Below are 10,018 nucleotides of genomic sequence, written 5' to 3'. Positions count from 1 at the left end.
TATCTCATCAAAAATCATCACATAAAAAGTCCATTTTTCAAGTGAATTGAATTTGAAAAAAGGAGGGGAAAAGTGACTTTCAAAACTAAGCCTTTTTCATGCATTCCAAGCTTGGCATTTGGTCTTGAATGAAATTTGGAGTATGTTTGGCAAGAGAAACGTGCACTGTAGCAATCATACATGAACATGAAGGTTACTTTGGCCATTTAACATGAAAATGCATTTCACTTAATCATTTTGGTTTTGGCTAATTAGGATTAACAAAAGTGATTAGCAGCACATATAAATAGTTAATCCTAACTGTTTTTCAGATGAACAAATCACAATCTCAGATCCAAACTCAAAATCTCTCAAATTCTCTCAAATTCTCTCAAATTTTTTTTCACTTTTCCATCGAAATTCTTCATTCTTTTTGCTTGTTCTTGTCCTAATCATGATCTGCAGGATATATTGAAGATCTGTTGAAGCAAACATTGAATAATTCATGCTGAATCTTGACTGTTGAGCTTGGTGCATTCACATGGCAGTTTGAGAATTCTTCGAATCTGAGCTTTGTTGAGCTAAAGAACATCCTTCATTCATCTTCCTCTGCATCATTAAGCATCTGTTTTCACCTTTGAGGCTTTGAATCCAACAAATCAAGTGCTGCATCTTCAAAGAGGTTAGAACTCGACCATTCTGATTCTCATAATTATCATGTGGCTTTGGTAGATCTTTTGTTACTGAGCATGATGAACTTTGAATCGTGCATTTTCATTAGATATTAAGGAAGTTATCTTGATTTAAACTTTGGTTGCTAGAACTTCTTTTGATCGATCCTTTTGATATGAGTGAAATTAGAACAAATTAAGGCTGGATTAGTGCTGTGCATGATGAGAGGATTCGATCCATATAAGTTTCATTGATTTCTGTGATGAAAAGTTCTTGAGCATGAAGAACAGTATGAATGTGTGATGAACGTGTAGGTTTTCGTGTCCAGAAATAGCTTTGATCCGTTTTGCCTGGCTTCTGCATGTTTTTTGTGTTTATTTCGCCATGAGCCAATCACGTGCCGCCATGTATTTAAATGAAACGGGGCGTTTCATCAGAAGCGCGCCAGATTTTGAATTGACCATGGGATCGATTCCCCGCTCCACACAATTTCATTTGCCTTGCCTTATTTTTCTCACATTATGCTAGCATGTTCATATGCTTCCATTTCACTTTTTTTTCATTTTTTCTTCCACGTTAAAAATTCATAACTCTCTCAATATAAATCCAAATCACATGAGGTTTTTTATGCCTTGATCCTTGCCTTGTCCTTTCTTTTTTGATGATTTTTAATAAATTTGTGCATGGTTAAAAAAAATAATTGCCTAGGGTTTATGTGAACATGTCCTTTGTTGCACCATGCTTACTATTTTGATCATGAAATGATAATGCTTAATTGGAAATTCTTGAAACTTTGCATGCTTATTCTAGACATCTTAAGGAGCATTTTGATATGTGATTTGTGATTTTTGAGTTCCTGGATTGGGAGATATGCTATGATCTTTAGAGGTGTGACAATTTGTGTCACACCATTTCATGTCCAACTTCTTGATCTTATTTACCATGCCATATGAACTCTAAATGACCTGAATTTTTGAATGTTGAATCTTCTGGATGTTAAGAATGTTTGTGAATTTTCCTGGAATATTTTAATGCATTTCCAATTTGTTTGATAATTTCTCCCCTGTTTGACCAATTGTGAACCTTTTGTGAGTCTTGATCTCATATGATTTGGGAAATTCTTGTTGTTAATTGGATGGACTTGAAATTTGGCATGTGTATTATAGACATCTTGAAGTTTGCCATGGCTTTCGTTTCATTCATTTATCATGTTTGGTTTCTGTTTTATGATTGCTTGAAATGGATGCATGTTTTGGTGCCTTGTATGAGCTTGTTTGAACTTGTATTGACTTTATGAATTTAAATGGCTTGCTTCCCTTGGCCCAAATGACTTGAAATTTGGTATGTAGGTTATGTTATGAATGCTGTTTGAACATGAATTATTTGAGGATTTATTGAAATGTTTGTGAGTTGATTTGAGTTGAATCTTTCTGTTTAGGTTCTATGAGCTTCAAATTGCATGTTTTGCACTCTTTGCTTCATGAAATGATAATGGTTGATGATATGAATGTGAAACCACTTGGATTTGTTTCTTATTTGATTGATCTTGATTTTTAATAAGTTTCATGTTCTGTTTTGGTTTTTTGATCCCATTTTGACCCTAGTCTTGTACTAGTGGTTAGTGTTCTCACATTTGAGCTTTGTTTCAGGTTAAGAGCACAATTGCTTATGCTTGATGATGTGCACTCAATTGGAGTTGGTTTATTGATTGTTTATGACTAACCTTGAGTTTGTTTTGTAGGCATTGAGACTTATGCTTATGCCTTGTGGCTTGCACCTTTGTGCATTAATGCTTGTTATCTGTTTGTGCTGTGGACTTAAAATTGTCTGTTTGCCTTTTGTTTGTCTGAGTACTGATTATGTTGGATTGATTTCAGGTACCTTAGTTGCTATAGTTCACTTGTGAAATTGTGTTTGCTTTGCTTGCTAGCTTGAGCATTGAGGTATAATGATCTCTTCTCCATGTAGTCTGGAAGACCTGGCCTGTTACTTGGCCAGGCACCTGTCTGAAGTCCTCCTTAAGAGGCAATGCTTGTGCTTATTTATTTTTGTCCCCAAGTAGGAAAAGACCTTTGATAAGGCAACTGGCAGACACAAGAGATGTGCAATCCATCTCCTGCTATTCTGTTGAGTCGTCCCTTTGCTCACACAACTAGTGTTGATGCATTGTGGACATTAACCCAAGATTCTTGTACAGTTGTACAGTTGAGTCAGTGTCATAAGTGTAGAAGGGTTCCCACTTTCTGAACCCACACTTCATTGTCTGAAGCTCTCCCAGGCCAGGGATAAGAGCTGTGAAGTCTCATCTTCACTCACCTTTCATCAGCTTCACCTTGACTCTCAATGTCAAGGTTAAGAGCTAACATCACCCTGATACAGTTGGCTTGCTCTTGCAGCCTAACCTTTGTTTGAGCCCCACTTGGTGTGTATATAGTGTGTGCTATCTGTGATTGTTTGCTTTGCTATTGCCTGTGCTTAGGTTTAGCTTGCTCCATGTGCAAGTTAGATAGCAACCTTAACTTAGGGATGATTTTGCATGATAACATCTAGGCTCGAGTCGTAGTCTCCCTAGTTGTGTCTCCCTCTGTTATCTGGTTAGGCTAGTCCTTTGTCCCTGCGTAGGGGAACTACGTCGCCCTGATCCTCATACCAGATGAGGTACGTAGGCAGGAGATGAGCAGATCTCTCCGGGCGCCCGTTTGTTTCGTCTTTGTGTGTGTCAGGAGATGGATGTAAGCCCAGCGATTGGCATTCCGTATCCTCTTGTGGTGTGCTTGGAAGCTGATATAAGTCCAGCGATTGGCATTCGGGTTCCAGTGTGGGTGTGTTTGGTTCGGAAGCTGATGTAAGTCCAGCGATTGGCATTCGGGTTCCATGTTTGCCCGTGTTTGTGTGGCTTTGTTTGGTGTGCGTTAGCCGAGCTACGAATGCTCTGATTCTTCTTTAGTCCAAGAAGATACGTATGCATAGGATGCGACATCCTAGAGAGCATGTTTTTCCCCCAGTCCGAACTACTTCGACTCTGATGTCTATGCTAGATAGACTAAGTAGGCCCAGGATGTGATATCCTGCCGAGTCAGTCTTGTTTGTTTTCTTGTGTCTCTTTCAGCCGATATGTGTTTGTTTGTGAGCAGTGTTTAGCAACCATTTTCCTTCCTTTAGTGCGTGGATCCCGTCGAGTACGACGGATGCGTAGGGGTGCTAATACCTTCCCTTCGCATAACCGACTCCCGATCCCATTCTCTTTGGTCGCGAGACCATGTCTTTCCCAGGTTTACTCTGAGCGTTTCCTTTCCCTCTTTTGGGATAAATAACGCACGGTGGCGGCTCTATTGTTTTGTTTTCCCGCCGGTTTTTCGCGTAATGCGACAACTAGCCCAGACAACTTCCATCCATAATGTGTCTATCGTCTTTTGCAGGTCATTCACCACATGTTGTTTGCATTTGGCACCAACGTTTTTGTTAATGTGAAATCTACATAGCAAATTAATCGAGTTGGGAAACACAACTTCAATTGCTTTCATCAAAGCAACATCTCTATCTGTCAAAATCACTTGTGGACACATGTCTTTCTTCACAAACAACTCTTTTAATTTCTCCAATACCCAACAAAAATTCTCTGTTTGCTCAGACTCCATATACGCAAATCCAATAGCAAAAGTCAACTCAGTCGATGTCATGCCAACAATTTCAAACAAAGGTTGTCTATATTTGTTTGTCTTGTAGGTGCTATCCATAACTAACACAATCGGAAATATATTCAACAACTTAACTGAATCAGGATGTGCCCAAAATATCTCTCTCACCACTTCCGAGTCATCCTGTTTTCTACTCCAATACACATATCCTGCATCCTCAATAAGCTTAAACAAATGTTGTATCTCACTCCTTGGACCTCTTATCTCTTTTTCTATCACACTCTTATGCTTGTATACTTGCGTAATCCGAGTGACATTCTCAGGAAACTCGTCTTGCAAGGAAAGCAAAATGTTTCTAGGTGCTACATGTCTCTTTGCCAAATCAGCGACATGTTGCTTCTCATCTGTGGTCAACCTACCAATAAACGAATGACCTTCTAATCTATCAGGTAAACCATGATTATGTAACCCACATTTTACATCAATCTTCCAACCAGATCCATCTTTCGCCGGAGTCGACTTGATTTTAAATGGACATCCACATTTCTTGGACGCACTTTGGGTACCACTATCATTAATCTTGTGTTTCCCACCTTTATCACAACCAAATATTATTTTGTTACTTCTCCCTCTCTTCCCCGTTTCAGTATCTGAACGACTGATAATAACAGTTACTTTATTGTCGATTCCAACCTTTTTAATCCATCTGATAACCTCTTCTCGTGTACCAAATCTTTCCGTCGTCATAAACGCATCAGTAGTATCTACACATATTTTGGGAAGATTTTCCATTTCTGTAAAAAAAAAAAAAAAAATTAAAAAAAAAAAATTAAAAAAAAATTAAAAAAAAAACGTACCGGAAGACTTTAGGAAAGACTTCCGTAACACACATAATGCATACCGGAACACTTCTCCAAAGAGTTCCGGTATGCAAATTTTTTTGAATTTTTTTTTATATGAACCGGAACTCTTTCCTTAAGTGTTTCGGTTTGCTTTTTTTTGTGTTCCGGAAGTCTTTCCTAAAGTCTTCCGGTTTGGAAAAATACATACCGGAAGTCTTTTTGCAGGAGTTCCGGTGCGAGGGGTGTGAAAGTGTAATTTTTGCAATTTTCAACCGAATGGTAAAAATGAAATGGTAAATTGGTTAAAACCAATTAAGGGTAAAATGAGAATTTTTAAATTTTTGTAGGGGTATGGGGTTAATTGTAGGTGAGAATTTTTAAATTTTTGTAAGGGTATGGGGTTAATTGTAGGGGTACAAGGTAAAATTTTCCTAAAGCCGACACCAATTCTATAATTCATAAGGGGGTGCTGAAACGGAAAATAGGGTGGTGGATAGAGAGCCCGGTTTGCCAAGAGTCAATCCGTTTGGGCCTTAGGCCCAAACCTAACCTAAAGCTGCAATGTGAACTGAACTTCAAAAGGAGTGAGGGAAAATCGCTTCTCGATAAGTTACAAATGCGAATCGAAAACTATTTTGTGAAAAGATTCAACGTCAACAATGCACTTCTTCGACATCCGGCATCGCATACATAACACCATCGCATTTCAAACCCTCAGTTCGCGCTTCGTCATCGACCTCAACGCGTTTCCCCTTGCGCTTCGTCATCAACCTCAACGCGTTTCACCTTGCGCTTCGTCATCAACCTCAACGCGTTTCACCTTGCGCTTCGTCATCAACCTCAACGTGTTTCGCCTTGCGCTTCTCATTTCGTCAACTCAATGTTCAATTTAGACGATTCAAGCTCCAACAGATATGAGTTCAATCAACAAAATGTGTAAAGGAGCAAGAACTCACTGTTTTGACGCGGAGGCAAAAAGAGGTACGAATTCCTTCTCCTTCCTCTGTTTCGATTTGATTTCCATTATTTTTCTTCTTTAACTCCTCTGTGTTTTGGTTGTTGTTGATTCAATGTGTCAAAAAGAGGTACGAATTCCTTCTCCTTCCTCTGTTTCGATTTGCTATTTCTGATTTTGCTCTGCAATTTTGTGTTAGATGTGTGGATTCTATGCGTCAATTTGTGATTTTGCTCTGCAATTTTGTGTGTTAGATGCGTGGATTCTATGCGTCAATGGAGAATGAACGAAGTTGGTCATTTATAGAACTCGAAATTCTTTTATGAAATTCACACGAAAATACACTCAAATTCACTAGTCAGTTGCAAATTTAAATTTAGTTAGTGTTAGTTAGAGATTCAATTGGTGAAATAATTGTGAATTCAAAATGAACTTAGCTTGAATTTTATTTTAATGTCATTTGCGTTTGTGTTGCATTTGTATACTTACAATGGGAATTGAAATTTCACTTTGCTGTAAGTGAAATGTGATAACTTGTTACTTTATTAATTTGTTAATTGAAAATATTTGAGTATTAATATGAACTGGTAACTGAATTTTGTTTGTTTAATCAATTGGTTGCAGGCTTGACTTTGTATTGCTAGATAAGTGGTTTTGAACATTGCAACTTTAGTGAAATCGGTGATTGCAATCGGTTCTGAAGTTGGTTGGGTTAATTGATTTATTACTTTTTGCAGAGTGTATTATTTTGTTGAGTTATGCAATTGGAAGCATGGGCTATTTGGAATTAACTTATGAAATTGGGGTTGAAATTGGATTAATTATGAGACCTGTTATTTGGGTTTGTAGGACTGTAAAGGGGATTAAGCAGAAGATTGTATGAAGACTTAGTTATGAATGAAAATGTATACGAAATTGATTTGAATGTTTTGGTTTGAAATGTGGATTGGTGTGGAACTTGTTATGGAATATTGATTGAATTGTGTATGCATTAGTATGAATGAATTCTATATTTGAATGATTTTAAATAAGTTTCAAAGGACTTAAATGAAAAATTGAATGCTTAGTTTGAATGATTTTCAAAAGTTACATTAAAATGTGTTTGAATAGTTAACTAACATGGTTTCAAAGTATGGCTTGAATTTTGTAGGTCACTTGAGGGAGCTCTCATTTGCTTGGAATCCTTGAAGATTGGAGAGGCTAGGCTTGCTTAGGTTCTATAAAACTAATGGATTAGCATTGAGTAGGAATTGTAGTATTGTAATAATTTATGCATGTATCTTATGACTTGAAAAATATGCCTTGTAATGGAAACAAAAGTTTGAAACACATGAATGGAACTTAATTGAACATTGCAAATTCATGGATGTGTTGGTGTCATTTGGGAAATGCATTAAATATGGGAAATGTATTAAAGATGTGGATTATCTAGACATGGGAAATTAATTAATATGTATTGAATCGTCTTAAATCATGAGTTAGAAAGAAACTTAATAAAGAAGAAATTGAATTCAAATGGTTATGATTTTAGATGGACTCAAATGTTGAAAAAGTGGGAATAAGACTAATGTTATTGAAGTTTTCAAAATATTAATGGCATAGATTTTCCTATTTGAAAGTTAACTTAGCATAGATTGGGATTTGGTTAAGTTATCTTTGAAATGGATTTAAGGTAAAGGTTTTTTTAGGAGTGACATTAAGTTTGAACTTTGAATGGAAAAAAATATTGAAAACCAAAATATGATTGAATTAAAACATAGCTTAAAACCGAGTGTTAGGAGTATTTGAGAAAAATGAGGATTATGGATGGTTAAACAAAGCTATTAAAAGTGATTGGAAAATTGCTATAACCACCTTAAAATGGACTCTTGATTAACGCTTGAAAGTCGATTGAAAAAGGGTCGAGATTGGAAGAAAGATCAATGGTTGATGAATTTAATGCATGACTTGAACCGAAAGGGCCTATAAAATGAATGATTGACTTTGGCCAACAAGTTGACCAATAAAGTCAATAGTTGACCAAGGTCAACTGTGAGGCATGCATTAGGGTTTTTATACATAATGCAATCGAGGCGTAATCCACATGAATCAAGACTAAAATTTAAGCTATAATGCATGAATCAATATCTGAATGAATCAGTCACCCTTGATCGTCTGTACCATATGAATGAAATGAATCAAGACATGTAGACCTATGCATAAGAGACCTAAGTCAATGGGCTAAGCAATGTTTGAATCAGGTGAAATATCAACCATGTAGGAATGTGGATAATGGGTGAGGCATGATATGATAATGAGACATCTTTTCCCAATGAATTGGGGTTCTATTAAGCACAGGGTGACAAATCATGCCATAAAGCACATTAAGATCAAATCTTCCCTAATTAGGGTTTCAGATGCATAAATAAAAGCTCATGAGGTCGAAGGGTGGAAGTCAGTAATCAAGGCTTGAGCGCCATGATTGTGACCTTTTTGAACCAAGATCTAAAAAAAAGCATGAAATTAGGGTTTCCCCTCATATGATGAGCCAAACTCTAAAACTCAAGCAAAACCCTAGTCATGAATTAACCACAAACTTTGAATCTATGAGATGGTATTAACATGAATGCATGATGCATATGAATGAAGATGAATATTAAGTCATGGGTCAGATGAAAAGTAAAAAGGTGAAAAGGGGAGGGTAAATTTTGGGGTACGACAGCTGCCCCTATTTAATCTAATTAAACTTGAGTGGTCGAATTGCAAGAGCTTTTCGAATATTCAAGGTATGAGTGGATTAAATACCGAAGTATTCAAAAATTTGCTTGTTGAAAAATGGATACCAGGTGATATAGGTAGATGGTTTGACCTTTACAGGTTCATCTGTTAGAAAATTTTGATGTAATATGGGGATATTAATGGAAAATGCGGGTCATGATATGCATGATGTATTGTATTCTTTATTATTTTATGAAACATGAGGCCATGTATGCTAATCAGGAAGCCCATAAGTTTAAACATGAGAGTTCTGGAATACCCTTGCAAATAATAGGTTTCAAAAATGAATCATCATTTCAAAAACTGGAAACAAAGTCAACCACAGAGGGTTAATAAAAGAAGAAATGTCATCCACCCTGAAGGTTGGGAAAAGATATATCAATCGTGTAGATTGTAAAAGGTTCATCAACCACGAAGGTCGAAGAAAGAATCATCAACCCCAATGGTTGGAAAAAGATTTATCAACCCTAAAGGTTGGAAAAAGATTCAACAACCACGAAGGTTGGAAATAGGTTCATCAACCCTAAAGGTTGGAAAAAGATTCAAAAACCACACAGGTTGGAAACAAATATCTTCAACCCTAAAGGTTGTGTAAGACCCCAATTTTGTCCCTAAGATCCCTCATGGCATCATATCATACCATATCATTGCCTCAAGGATCTTTGTGCACCTTTGCTTCCCCTCCTTGTGGGTGGGTCATCTTGTGAGTGTGGTTTTTGATCACCAAGCATGTTTTGCATTTGTATATCATTGCTTTCCATCTATCTATTAACCAAAGGTACAAAAATATTGTCATCTAACCATGTTACTTGCAGATGAAGCCAATTAGGTCAAATCAGTCAAAGTCAGTTATTGAGATAGATGGTGGCCATTCTTGAAGAATTTGGACACCATGATCATTCATCAAGAGTTCATATGAGTTGTGACATCATTTTGAATCAAGATACCAAGTGGTAGGGGCTTGGAATTCATCAGAACATGGTTCAGTCAACCAAAACCCTAACAAAGTCAACCTTGGTCAACTGTGCATTTAATCAGTGATTTGATGATGGGAATTGGTTTGAGAGGTCTCATTCATGTCCATATAAGCCTCATATAACATGTCAAACATCCACAGTGAAGAATTTGAAGTCAGACAAGAAATTTCCAAAAATAGAAAGTCGACCTGTAATTGG

General features: G+C 36.9%; 1 long non-coding RNA gene across 2 annotated transcripts; it reads left to right on the top strand.

The window, feature by feature from the left end:
• The first annotated feature begins 5,646 nt into the window (after positions 1-5,646).
• On the top strand, positions 5,647-7,453 carry LOC127106087 (uncharacterized). 2 transcript variants are annotated; one of them, XR_007795273.1, is made up of 2 exons: positions 5,647-6,112; positions 6,711-7,453. It is a non-coding gene; the product is annotated as an uncharacterized LOC127106087 (long non-coding RNA). The 2 variants fall into 2 exon arrangements; XR_007795272.1 differs by having other exon boundaries at positions 5,647-6,216.
• Positions 7,454-10,018: the final 2,565 nt, after the last annotated feature.

The sequence above is a fragment of the Lathyrus oleraceus genome, chromosome 7 (assembly GCF_024323335.1).
Source record: "Lathyrus oleraceus cultivar Zhongwan6 chromosome 7, CAAS_Psat_ZW6_1.0, whole genome shotgun sequence".
Classification (NCBI taxonomy): Eukaryota; Viridiplantae; Streptophyta; class Magnoliopsida; order Fabales; family Fabaceae; genus Lathyrus; species Lathyrus oleraceus.
This window is presented reverse-complemented; position numbering and strand designations above follow the sequence as displayed.